We start from the raw sequence: 15071 nt of genomic DNA, 5'->3' as shown, positions 1-15071 counted from the left end.
TAGATTATTATCAAAAGAATTAACACATAAATGACTGTGCCAATTATCAACTTACTGTGTTTAAGTTCCAAATCTACCCTTGTTTACCTTGCTTCCTGACATTGGAGCTGTGCTCTGGAATCTCCTTTGCAGCTGGCAGAACGTTAAGCTTCATCAGTAGAGGGCACTGGAGTGACTGCAAGGTGATAGCAGTAGGAAGACACTTTTCTTTCCAGGTCCAAAGTCCCCATTTATTCTTATTATTATCATTTTTAATCTTTATTGGAGTAGAGTTGATTTACAATGTTGTGTTAGTTTCAGGTGTACAGCAAAGTGAATCAGTTATGCGTATATATATCCACTTTTTTTTTTTTTTTTTTTAGATTCCTTTCTCATATAGGCCATTATAGAGTACTGAGAAGAGTTCCCTGGGCTATATGGCAGGTTCTTATTAGTTACCTATTTCTATATATAGTAGTGTGTATACATAAGTCTCAATCTCCCAATTTATGCCTCCCTCCTCTTAAACCCTGGTAACCATAAGTTTGTTTTCTACATCTATTACTCTACTTCTGTTTTGTGAATATGTTCATTTGTACCCTTTTTTTTTTTAGATTCCACACATAAGTGATATGAAGACATTTGTCTTTCTGTGTCTGACTTACTTCACTCAGTATGACAATCTGTAGGTCCATCCATGTTGCTGCAAATGGCATTATTGAGTTGGGGACTCCAGGGGCCTCTATAGACAAGCAACAGCTGTGCCCTCATGCCATGTTCTCCCCACCAGCAGCCCTTCTGAAGGCTCCCAAACCCCAACAGTTCATTGCTTCTACAAGCTATTGTCAGCCAAGCCCTCTGACAAGTTTCTTCACCACTGGCAGGCTGTGTATCCCTGTGGCACCCATGCTCTCTTTGCTGAAGTCTGAATCTCAGCATTGGCTGGACAGTGGTCTTTCCTGGTTCTTAGTTTCTTTATTGTTTCTCATCCTCTAGAGGTAGTAGTTGCCCTTTTGAACCCACTGCTTCTAGATCCCTTGAAGTCCATTTTATTTACTCTTAGTAGTTAAACCATTTTTTACTAGTTAACAATTCTTTATATTGAAATTTCTGTTTTTGAATAACCAGTGTAGTTCCTGTCTCCTAACTGCTACAATGCAATGAGTGAGAAATAAAATTTCCTACAAGTATTCTTGGTCTCAATTTTCAATGTTAGTGGACTCTAGTCTTAACCATTTCTCCAATTTTATCCATCTCACTAAAACGTACCCATGTGATAAATCACATGACCAACTCTTCTCTCTAGAAATCTGGGAGTCATCCTTGACACTTCCCTTTTTCTCTCACCTAAAATTCAATTCATCATCAAGTCCTGTGGATTCTACAAATGTATCCCAAATTGTATACTTTTGACAATCTCTATTCCACTCCACCATCCTACATTACTATAGGCTCTTAAATGGTTCCCCTTCTAGTATTGTTTCTCAATCAGCTTTCACAATTCATACTGATCTTTTAGGATACCAACTGGATTATGTTATTTACCTGGTTAAAATATGTCAATAATTTACCATTGCACTTTGGATAAAATTAAAATTCACTCATATAGCCTATAGGCTACTATCATGATTTGGCTACTGACTACCTCTTCCCTCATATTACATTTACATTGACCTACCCTGCTTCTCTTTTTTTGTGTAGAAAATAATATTTTAAATTTCAGGACAAATCAAAGCGTTATCTTTCAGAGGTATTTAAAATGTCACTGAAATTCACTGGTGTGTTTCCAACAATACACATAATTCAACCTAAGTGACAACAATGGACAGCTTGGTTATATACTGACAATGACAACTACACCATGGGTGCTGCCTGGCTTTCAGAAATTGTAAAACACCATTGATTGTAAGACACAGTAGAATGGTGAAGCACAATAAAATGTAAAAAACTTGTGTTTTAAAACTGATGATATACAGTATATAATTGTTTGTGCTATTATTTATTTAACATCTGCTTGTTGAGTAGACTGAAAGCCATGTGGCTTCTGGGACCATTTGATTTCTGGCATCTTATGCATTTTCAGGCATTAGGATGTATTCCATAAATATCAGTTAGTAAACTTGCTCAACTTTTCTAAGTACTAAGTGGTAAGATTCAAGATGATTTTAGTCAATAGGAGAGAAGATGGTGGCTGACTTCAGTCTGCATGACTATTCACACCTCAGAGACTGACTTTGAATAACAGCCCTAACCTAAGTAGGTGCCACCAAGCCAGGGATTAGAGAACCAAGAAAAGAGAGTCTTTTAGTCTTATTGAAGCTTACCACAAAAGGAGCAGTATACAGACTTTATATACAAAGGTTGTTGAGAGACCTTTTCCTCCCTGTATTTTCTCAACAGAACCTACAGGCTGTGACTTTAAACCTCAAGACAAGCTATGTGTCACATGGGCTACAGAGCATTAGAGTATGTGGTTTTTGCCTTATAATTTTAGCATTGATCGTTAGTTGGCATATTAAATCAATAGCCAAAACCATTGTTCTACTTTATCTTGTTATTAGCTGTATTCAGGACCAAAGAAAAAACGTTGCAGAGCTGATAACTTACTGTATTTATGAGGCCTGTCCATTAGTTGGAGGGCCAATCCCCTCCTCTAACACATCCTTCAAATCATGTTTGATTTATTGATTATATAAGCCTTGACTGTGAACGTTGGCTTCAGGAGCCAGTCAGAGTATTCAACCACAGAGGAGTGGTGAATATTTATTGATAAACAGATAAATAGAGAGGGGGGCTCCATTTTAATGGTAATATTGATTCTTTTTGAAAGTGGTAGAAGAAACTTTGAGATTACCACACATCCCAAGATCAAAGTAAAAAAAATGTTGTATGTAGGGTGCTTTGTTGCGTAAAATCTGGTGGCACCAAAAGCGTATAAGAACTTTGGACATCAGAAAAGTTTCAAGATGTTAGATGAATGAAGCTCAGGGAATTATTTTAACTCTGGAAATAGCAGCAAGCACATTGGGGAAGTATCAAGGAGTATTGGAGAAATATACTTAAAAGGAGGCAAGGTCATTGAAGCCAAAGTAGATCCATCTGACAGGCTAAAAAAATAGTTTTATTTATTTATTTAAAAAATACTTAAGCACTTGCTATACTGCACAGAAAAAAAAAAAAAAAAGGAAAAAAGAAGCCACAAATCCCTGTGCTCTATAGAGCTCATATTTTAGCAGATATACTCAGAACTTACTGCTGTTAAAATGGTATTATAAGGGCAGCTATATGTGACTTATTACTAGATTGACTGGGGTCAGAGAAACCTAAAAAAAAACAAGAGGCATGAGCTCATGGAATAAACTGGAGTCATACCCCTGAAAAATCCTGGATCCAAATAAGTACACTTTTGACAGGCTCCCTGTTAAACTTCAGACATGAAATCAGTAATTAAAACATTCTTGGGTTAATTGTTCATTGAGGAATGGGACACATTAATGTGGTAAGAAAAAAGATATGAAAGGAGCCTGAGAAGACAACCTTGACATATCATTTTTAGATTAGTTTCAACAGGACATTTATCCTTAGATAGCACACCAGGGAAATATATGTAGTTAGGGCTCAAAGGAAAGGTATAGGGAATGTGAACTATACTAAAGGGAAACCAAGCAAGACATTAACAGATGAAGTCTAATACTGATAGTTGAGCATTTAATAGTAACAATAATTTAGAAAAAATTAATAACCTGACCCAAAAGCAAAATGAAAAAAAAAAGTAAAATATGTACACTTTGGAGAGAAGAAAAGGGATAATTGAAGAAGATTAGAATCTGCTGAGCCTGCCTAGAAGAAGAAACCGAAGATAACAACACAAGAGGGTAACCCTATTAAAGCAGAAAAACATAATTGGCAAAACAAAATGTTTCAGCTGTTGTCGAAGTAGTAGAATTACTCAAGGTATAGAAAATAGAAAAGTTTTCAAAAGGACAGTTTTTGAGGTAGGTTTTTGGCCCTCTTCAGAGTTCCGAGACACATGTTTCAAAACGATCAGTTGTACTTTTGATTCAAGATTCTGCTGAGGATAACTTTCCAGCTGGGAAAAATAATACGCTGAGAGGCTTTTCTTCAGTAGGCAGACTTCCCAGGGCTAAGACAATTTTCAGAGCAAGAAGCAAAGGCAAGTAAGTGGGTTACAATGCCAGAAGGCTTAGCAGGAAACTTACCATGTAAGACTCAGGGACTGGGGATCACCACTGCAGATTTCTGTATTTTACATGAAAATTGGTAGTCACTTGCCAGGAAAGGAGGCAGAAAGAATAGGTTGGTGCCGACTGCTGCCCCACCTTCCTTCCCTACCTCCCGAGATAGGGTAAACATGGTGACATAATGAACCACTTGTTTTATCCATTGAGATTAAATTTAAAGGTTGTAAGCTACATCAGTTTGCACAGGCTAATTGGCACCCTGCTGAAATGAAGCCAAGAGAACTTTTCCTTTATTCTCATAGCATCTTTGTGGTCTGAACCTTCCTTCAGATAAAAGGACAGTTTTACAACATTAGTATGGAGTACAAAAACACTAAGAATGAAAAATTGCTTATGGACACTTGGGAATTTCTTGTGTTCTCTAAATTTTGTGGGCATAGGGCTGTTTTTGCAATCACAAGACATGTCCTTGTAATTATTAAGGGCTTTTTAAACAGCCATATATGCATACATATAATAATAATAATTTATTGATCATTCTTAGTATGTGCCAGACACTGTTGTTCTAAAGTTTTAATTTAAAACATAAATGACCTTAGGGTCCAATTAATTCAACCTTAAAGCCTAAAAGCCTAAAAGAGCTTTTTTTTTTTTTTTTTATAATTCCTGGGAAAACTGTCATGAGACTAATTACCTGGGATTCCATGAGAACCCTCTAACTGAAAGTGAGCAGAGTAAGAAATTGAGGATGGTAATTATGGATTTCATTTCTTGAGATTTTCATAATTTTGAAGTAGAATTAAAGTTTGGACTTTAATTTCTTCCTGGACTTTGATAAATGGGAGAGGAATTAATAGTATTTAAATGTTAGACATTTGAATATTTGTGTTCTTTGAGGTGTATTTCTGCCATCACTGAGCTGATTACCAAATTTCTAGTAAGCTATATCTGTCCTTGGGACAAGATATAACATTTAGGATGGGGATTATTCTAGGAAGCAACTTTATTGGACGGTGGGGGTAGTGTGTCCTTGAAATTAATTTTGTGTGATATTTTGACTTAATCTAATATTTTCTTGAGGCAAAAGCTAAACCCACATCCAGTGGTCCCAGGATGATATTCCAAAAAAGCTGTATTTGGTATAGAGAAATTATATTAGGAAGTGGGAGTAGGACCAGCCTGAGAGAATAATGATCTTCTCCACACAGGGGCACAGCCACATCCCTGCTTTTAATTACTAAGGGTTAATAGTTAAGACCCATAGGTTAAAATAATAAAATCTGGGGAGTGATAGAGTGCAACTTATTTCCTTATAAATCTATTTCCCAGAGAAATCATTTATTCCAGTCCCAGGGAGAGAACAGTATTGTGAAGTTAATTTTGCTGTTCTTCCAACCTCCCAACTCCTTCCCTTGCTAATTGCCTAAAGCAATTTAAGAGAAAACAAATTGATCAACATGATAATTATTGTTGAGAATTGAGTCTCAGTTACTAGTGTTTTGAGCATTGGCAATTTTGGTGTATCATGTTGTAGTTTTTGTAAATTATTTTGGATCTCTGCTTTGTTTATTTTTAGATTTCTCTCAATTTTGTACTCTTTATAATCAACTTTAAGTCAATTATATATACATATCACTATTTGTTACATAAAAAACTTGTGCCAATTTTAATACCAAACAGTAGAACATTAGTTAGAAAACTGAAAATATCTAACCCTAATATACTGTGTGGAGCAATTTTACAAGAATGGGTTAGTTGGAACCCTTTAGGGTTTCACAGCTGATGGGATGCTTGTGTAAACTATGATAGCGTGCCTAAAGTCAATAAAACTTACTTAAACATAGACTAGGATTTGGAAATATAAACATCAAGGTTTTATTAGTGGTGGTATCTGGATACATGAAAATATCTGGAGGCATGTGATTTTCCTATGACTTTTTTTCACTTAATTGTATCAATTATTCTGTAGTAAGTATTGCACTTGTAATAGGAAAACTAGAATTAATCTAAAAATAAAATTTACTGTAAAAGGAAAATGAGTAGGTTTGGGGATCTCAGTGATTAAAAATTATAATTCATTATAAACCAATTATTTCACTTCTGCTGGTTTGCTATGTTTTAATTTTATGCTTAGTTGTGAAAAACAGTTTGTTCCAATTAATTCCTCTTGCTGGACATTTAATTTTACTTTCCAATTAAACCCATATTATTGGATATTGAAGGCGTGCAAATTATTTTCAGTTAACTCACCGGGCAATTGCAATGTATAACTCTTTAATTGAAACTAAAGATTTTAAATGAATTAGAATATAATTAAATGTAGCTTTAAAATCTACATATGCTTTTATCTTAACCCTGCAGCATGCAATTTTATCTTTTTGTTATTTTGATTCCATTTTAGGAACTTACATCTCAGGGTCACCAATAATAAATATTTATTATAGTAATAGTCATTGTGTATTTATCCCAAATCACTTGGCTTTTCATAAAATCACTTGAGTTTTCTTTAGCATTTAATACTGTTGAAATCTGCTCATAACTCTCTCCATTACTTTAATATAGTCCTACGATATGCTTCTTTTTCAATATCTTTACTGTCTTGTTATCTTCTACTGTCTGCCACTTCTATTTGTCCTTTCTCATTCCCCCTTTCCTCTCTTTCACCAGTTGTTTCCTTCTTCACTTTCTTTCTCCTTATCTCTACTCTTCCATTTTTACTTTCCTTTTGTTTATGATTATATTTTTCCCCTTTTTTATTTTCTGCTATGATATTCCTTCATCTCCTGCTTTTGTTCTTTTCCCTTCTAAATGAAGGCAATCCTTTAATTCCTAATTTTAATTCTTAATTCTAAATCCTAATCTTAATTCTCTTGAATTTCCTCTACACCAGTGAATTTCAAAATGTGGTCCCTTCTTTAACTGCATATTTGTGTGAGGCCAGATTTTTTTTTAACCTATTTCAACCAAAACAATGTATCACAAAGAATTTCGCTCCTGCTAGATGGCTACATCCTAATCCCTGAAACCTGTGAATGTTTTACCTTAAGTGGATCAAAGACTTGTAGGTGTGATTAAGTTAAGGGTTTTAGGATGGAGAAATTTTTCAGGTGGCCCCAATGTAGTCACGGGTATCCTTATAAGAGCGATGCAGAGGGTCAACGTCAAAGAAGTGAGGATGGAATCAGAGGCCAGAGTGGTTTGGCCAAAGTCAGGGAATGTGAGCCACTTCTAGAAGCCGGAAGAGGTAGGGAATGTGTTTTTGCCAAAAGCCTCCAGAAAGAAAGCAACTTTGATTTGCTTCATGAGACGTGTTTCAGACTTCTGACCACCAGAACTGTAAGATAATAATATGTTTTTATTGTTTTAAGCCACTAAGTTTTTAGTAATTTGTTATAATAACAATAGGAAACTAACACAGGATTTGTGTTAGGATGGCTGTGTCAGGCTGGTTGTTGAAGAGCTTTAAAGATTGTAGGTTCCTACCCTCAGAGAGTAAGAGTGTTTTCAGATATGGAAGGTGAATTGGAAGTTATTATTGTTGGGTTTTCTGGCCTTAGTAATTTGAGATGTTACCTTTATCATATATAAGATTTTTGTGTATACTTGAGCCAATTTATGGGCTTTCTATTCAATTACACTCGTCTATTTTCTATTTCTAATCCAGTACCACACTTTTAATTACCCAGGTCTTATAGTGTGCTTTCATTTCTGGTGCGGTTAGTTACCTCTCCTAGTTTTCTGTTTTCCTGGCTATTTTTGCATGTTTTACTTTCCACTTTAGAATGAACTTTTTAATCTCTATAAATTATTTTTTAAAGTTGCCCAGTTGACTCTGGAAATCAGAAAGGTTTAAGAACTGCTGATGAAGAGCAGAGATAGGAATTTAAAGGGCAGGTATATTCTGTTTAGAGGAAGGTAAAGTGAATCTGTGACAATTGCAAATTGAAAACATCAGGAAATAATTGTTTGTAATCCACTTGATGATAATTGCCTTTAAAATCCACTGTAGTCCAGTTGCTTTAGGAAATCTTTTAACCTTAATAATCTGTACTGATACTGAGTAGCCATTGCCATAGTAATTTCCCGGGTTGATATGTGAGAAAATTACAAAAGTTAATTCTCTTCAGTAATCTATTCAGTGTAATTTTCCATAACTATAATCTTTTTTTTCTCTTACCTCTTTAATTTTTTAAGGGCTATTGATTCATAATGAGTTGACAGTGTTAGTTTATTTAACTTGTGGATAAGGAAACCACAGCTGGGATGGGGAAGATTTTAGAGCAGTAAAGGAGATTCAAGGATGTCGTTTTTTGCTTGTAAAAAATATGTATTTCTTTTAAACACACTCACACATACATATATGGAAGCAGAAAGTGGTATAAATAGTTATAAATAAAATGCTATGCATGTAAAAAAGAAAAAGGAATAAGTACACTGCTCACCCAAATGGCTGTTATTGAGTTATAATTGGCAAATCAGGTTTTTAACAATAAAATGGAGTAAATAGTAATTTCAGCTATTAGGCTAGTTTCAAGAATGAAAAGTAGCTTACAAGTACTATGGTGCTTGGTTAGTGGGAAGTCTCTCTAGGAGCAATGTGTAATAGAACCTTCTACACAATGAGGGAAATATTCTATATCTGTGCTGTCCAATATGATAGCCATTAGATATGTGAGTCTACTGAGCACATGGAATGTGGCTAGTGCAACTCAAGAACACAAATTTTAATGTTATTTAACTATAGTTAAAATTTTATTTAAAGTGACATGGAGCTAGTGACTACTGTACACACTATCGTTATTGCCTCAAATAGCTGATTCAGACTTCTTTGTTAAAAATGATGGTGCAATATCTAAGGTACATGGACATATTTGTCTCTATAAAGGTAAACAACTACTTTTCATTTTTTTACTTTTATTTTTCATAAATTTATTTATTTTTGGCTGCTTTGGGTCTTTGTTGCTGTGCACGGGCTTTCTCTAGTTGTGGCGAACGGGGTCTAGTCTTTGTTGCAGCGCGCAGACTTCTCATTGTGGTGGCTTCTCTTGTTGCCGAGCACGGGCTCTAGGTGTACGGGCTTCAGTAGTTGTGGCACAGGAGCTCAGCTGTTGTGGCTCATGGGTTCTAGAACGCAGGCTCAGTAGCTGTGGCACATGGGCTTAATTGCTCTGCAGCATGTGGGATTTTCCCGGACCAGGGCTGGAACTCGTGTCCCTTGCACTGGCAGGCAGATTCCTAATCCCTGCACCACCAGGGAAGTCCCTAACAACTACTTTTCTTTGGCTACTGCTAGCTGATCACCGTATAGATAGATAGGCTTGCTTGTAACCTTTACTTAGCTATTTACAAGACTATTTACTACACCTCATTGATGATTTAGTTGTACTTCATGATTTCCTATGACAAAATAATTTTGTTAAACAATGCTAGTCTCAAGCAATCTATACCAGCCTGTTCTCCAGTAACAATGCAAAGATACAACTAAATTCTATAAATTTAGATTATGTGCTCTGTTTGAGCTCATTAGGAATAAAAGTCAGTGGTATACCACCAGCCTTGCTTACTGCTATTTAATCTACTCTAGTTATTCTAATATTCGCCTGTGCCTTACAAGAGAGAATATAAAACAAAATTTTTGTCCTTTGTATGATATTTCCTAGGTTGCTGAAGATTCTCTTTCCAAAGGGTTCTTTAAGACTCATATTCTGTCATACAATTATCTCATCATAAATATTTGAAGGCTGAATGCTCAGTACTGTTTATTTATTCATCATAGGGTATTTCTGAATTATTTCATGGGTATGGGATTTTTGATGCGAAACTGAAAAAACAAAAAACTAATAAACCAAAAAATTCCCAACTTTTTGAAAATACATGCATACTTTTAAAATAGAATAATAAAAGTGTATAATGAGAAACTTTTTGGAGTTGCATATATGTTTAGAGATAAGATAAAAATCTTTTTAATATAGAAAATTTGAAACATGTAATATTAAAGATAATAGTGAAAAGAACATGAAATACCCATCATCCACTTTCAATGATTATCAGGGCACAACCAATTTGTTTCATCTATAGCCCCATCTTTTGTCTCCCACATGGTTATTTTGAAGCAATTACCAACATTATATTCACTCATCTGTAAATATTTCAGTATGATCTTTAAAACACAAAGTCTTTAAAAATCACAATGACAAATCAAGTACACATCTAAATAATAATAATTTCAATATTGTCAAATATCCAGTTAGTATTCAATTTTCATCATTGTTTTGAACACACAGTTTGTCTGCTTAATTCAAGGTTGAAATAAGCTCCATGCATATAGATGAATGACTGATGTTTCTTGAGTCTTTTTGATGAATGGGTTTCATCTCCATCGAACATTTTTTCTTTATAATTTTGCTATTAAAGAGACCAGGGTGTTTGTCCCATAGAATTACCTGCAGCCTGAATTTTGCTGATTTTAGAGCATAAACTAGACTTTGAGTAATACTGCCATATTTTACTCAACAAATTTGCTATGGATAGACTTCTGAGTGGTTTGCACACTTTACTATTTTGATAATGCTGTAATAACTAGCTTTGTGGATACTTAGTTTGTATTTTTGCCATCGCCTATTTCATATAGGTAGCTAGACATGGGACCATAGGGTCAAAAAGTAAACCATATGAAATTACTAGACATTGCCAAATTCTCCGCCATTAGAGTTGTTCCATTTGCATTTCCACTAGCAATGTTTTAGTATGCTTGTTTCCCTACAACTTTCCCAACAGAGTAGGTAGTCAAACTTTTGGATTTTTGCCTAATAGTTGAGAAATGCCATTGAAGTATAGCTTTTCTTTGCATTTATCTTACCATAAGTTAGGTTAAACATACAGACAAGATAACTTTGCACTGTCAGGGCATTAAGCAACAATTTTTTACTAAAAAATTATATATATGTGTGTATGTATATATATATATATATATATGTAATATAAAAGCAGCTTAATCAATTGTGGTATATCTGAAAGTATTTTGTAGGATGATTTTCATCTGATAAATGGAAAAATTGGTAAAGGCGCACTCATAGTCCATCAAATATTTTTCTGTCTTGGAAAAAGTAAAATTTAGACTTTTTTAATTCTTGATATTTTAATATGGCCTGTGGTTTCTTTAATTTTGCAAACGTTAGTTATCTGGCAATAGTGGCTCACTTTGAAACATCGGATGTGAGAAAGCAAAGAAAGTATTTCTTTTTCTCCCATCTCAAGAATGAAAGGCTAAATACGCAAAATGGAATACTTAATATACACAGTGGGTCTGAGATTTAAGACGGCAGAGGCAGAAGGGGAAGCTAAGAAGTTAAAAGCTGTCTCTTCCAAAAGGAATGCCTTTTTGGTATTTCTTAAAATGTCTGAAAGACTCTTTGTTTTGTAACATTATGTTTTTTAGATTTGGCCTTTCCTCTTCTTCTCCTTTCCATGTGTGGCAAGGGTAAACTGCACTTTCCTTCCTTTAGGAAGTCCCATGGAAGCCTGGAGAAGCCAGGGTGAGGTCTAGTGGAAATCAGGTACAGAATTGGCAACTTAGGAAAACTTTGTTCAAGTATGTTATAATAAATTCTAGAGTAGTAGATTCCAGAGCCTGGTTTTGACCTAGGAGAAAGCAGATAAGGGTATTGCTCGACCTACTTTAATTTGAGCAACTCAGTGGGTAGAAAAGAATACTCGAAGATCACAAGGCTAAGATATCACTCATCACTCTGGGACCAAAGGGCTGCATGGTGTTTCTCCCTCAAAGACTTGAAAATGTATCAGACTGCTGGCTTAGACTTTGGCTTTCCCAGCTATTGTTTTTCAATGGAAGCAAAATTAATGTCTTCCGTGTGCCTATCAAATGGTAGGTTATGAACCAGTTTCTGAGGGTATAAAATGATAAGACCTCTGTTCTGAAAAAGGTTGTAATCTACTCAATGAAGCACTAGAACACAGTGGTTAAACATATGAATTCTGGAACTATATTCTTAAGTCTGGGTGACTTTTCAGCAAGCTATTTAACCTCACTGTAACTCAGTTACTTCATCTGAAAATTGTTAATAGTAACTGACAATATTTGTAAAATGCTTAAAATAGTACTTTGTACCTAGTGAATACTTAATATTAGTATGAGTATAGTTATTTAAAATAGATCTCATCTTTGATTTGCCCCTGTTTTAAAAAAAATTGATATGCTCTTCATTTTTCTAATATCTCCAGTTCCATCCCTAAGGCTAAGTGCAGATAATCTTCCCTGATCATCCTGCTAGAGGTTCAGGGACATATATACTCCTGTTTTTCTTGATAGATGAAGACAGTGCTTAGTGGAATAAGCAATTTTTTAGCCATACAATTTTTTTTGTGCCACGAATTAGCTGTGCATCCAAAATAGATGATTTACTAGCCACAGATCTTAGTTTATCCAGTTACAAAATATGGAAGTTTATCTTTAAAGTCCATCATATCTGTGAAACATCATCATTAATGCATAGTCTTGACACAAATATGCTTCATTTTAAGCTACTATATGAGAAATTTAGACAAATTTTCAAATACAGCCAAGTACACTCTACCTACTGGAAACCTTGCAGTCAGTTATTGCTAATTCTTGGGCTGGGAGGAAATTTGAGATCTCAAGTTTATAGTCCACTGAGCTTAAAGTTAATCACAGGGTGTTTAAGATTAAGTGCTATATTTACAGAACTAACAATTCTCTTTAGAAAACATACCCCAGTTGGGTTTGCCACTCCCTTCAGAACCTGCAGATACAGAAGGCCAACTGTACTATACTTTTTTATACAAGGGACTTGAGCATCTGTGGACTTGGGTCTCCACAGGGAGGGTCCAAGAACCAATTCTCCATGAATACTGAGGGACAACTGTAATGGAAAATATGTGATCATTGGTTCATTGGTACTACTTCTCCATGTGGGTGAGTGTGTGTATATAAGTGTGTGTATATATATGTATTTTGGTGTATATACATTATATATGTACATATATGTACACACATATGCACACATGTATGTATACATACACGCGTAGACTCACATACATATATTTGACATGCACATGTTTACATACATGGCACACAGAAAGGGACAGATACAATCATGGCAATGATGTGTGTGTGTATCCTTAGAGCAGTGGAATGATTAAATCATTGCAGATTTCTGATTTACAGTAACTTGTAGACTGTAAGTAAACATTCTGATCTTAACTTTCATAAGACTCAAAAATACTTAAGATATTGAACTCTAATAATTATAGTTATTTATAACACAAATAACTATATTAAATAATTTCTAACATATACTGAGGTAAAATACAACAAACATTTGACATTGATATTAATAAAATCTGCTACTAAAGACTAAAAACTGAAAATGTTTATAGGGATCGGTTCATATCTGTAGAAGGAGAAGTTTCTACTAGAGATTGTATGGTTTAAAGTATATGAGGAATATGTGGGGGGGACCTTCAAGATGGCGGAGGAATAAGACGTGGAGATCACCTTCCTTCTGACAGATACATCAAAAATACATCAAAATGTGGAACAACTCCTAAAGAACAGCTAATGAACGCTGGCAGAAGACCACAGACTTCCCAAAAGGAACAGAAGCCTGTGGGCAACCTACATGAAGAGTGGGGCCAAAGCCAAAGCTGAACCCCACGAGCTGTGAGAACAAAGAATAGAAAGGGAAATCTCGCTGTGCAACCTCAGGAGCAGTGGATTAAACTCCACAATCAACTTGATGTACCCTGCATCTGTGGAGTACCTGAACAGACAACGAATCAATCCAAAATTGAGTCAGTGGACTTTGGGAGCAACTGTAGACTTGGGGTTTGCTGTCTGCAACTGACTTGTTTCCGATTTTTATGTTTATCTTAGTATAGTTTTTAGTGCTTGTTACACTGGCAGATTTGTTTATTGGTTTGGTTGCTCCCTTCTTTGTTTAAATTAATTTTTAATTTTTTAAATTTTAATAATTTAAAAAATTGTTTTATTTTAATTATTTTTGAATTTTTTTCTTCTTTTCTCCCTTTTATTCTGAGCTGTGTGGCTGACAGGGTCTTGGTTCTCCTGCCTGGTGTCAGGCCTGAGCCTCAGAGGTGGGAGAGCCAAGGTCAGGACATTGGACCACCAGAGACCTCCAGGCCCCATGTAATATCAATCAGTGAGAGCTCTCCCAGACATCTCCCTCTCAATGCTAAGACCCAGCTCTACCCAATGGCCAGCAAGCTCCAGTGCGGGAAGCCCCAAGCCAAACAACTAGCACAACAGGAACACAACCCCACCCATTAGCAGAGAGGCTGCTTAAAATCATACTAAGTTCAGACACCCCAAAACACACCACCTGATGCAACCCTGTCCACCAGAAAGACAAGATCCAGCCCCACCCAACAGAACATAGGCTTCAGTCCCCTCTACCAGGAAGCCTACACAAACCACTGAAACAACATTACCCACTGAGGGCAGACACCAAAAATAATGGGAACTACAAACCTGCAGCCTGTGAAAAGGAGAGACCCCAAACGCAGTAACTTAAGCAAAATGGGAAGACAGAGAAATATGCAGCAGATGAAGGAGAAAGGTAAAAGCCCATCAGACCAAACAAATGAAGAGGAAATAGGCAGTCTACCTGAAAAAGAATTCAGAGTAATGATAGTAAAGATGATCCAAATCTTGGAAGTAGAATGGAGAAAATACAAGATATGTTTAACAAGGACCTAAAAAGCAAACAAACAATGATGAACAACACAATACATGAAATTAAAAATTCTCTAGGGGGAATCCATAGCAGAATAACTGAGGCAGAAGAATCGATAAGTGACCTGGAAGATAAAATAATGGAAATAACTACTGCA

This window comes from Neophocaena asiaeorientalis, unplaced genomic scaffold (assembly GCF_003031525.2).
Source record: "Neophocaena asiaeorientalis asiaeorientalis breed wild unplaced genomic scaffold, Neophocaena_asiaeorientalis_V1.1 scaffold228, whole genome shotgun sequence".
Taxonomy (NCBI): domain Eukaryota; kingdom Metazoa; phylum Chordata; class Mammalia; order Artiodactyla; family Phocoenidae; genus Neophocaena; species Neophocaena asiaeorientalis.
The sequence above is the reverse complement of the archived record's forward strand: the minus strand, read 5'-3'. Positions refer to the sequence as shown.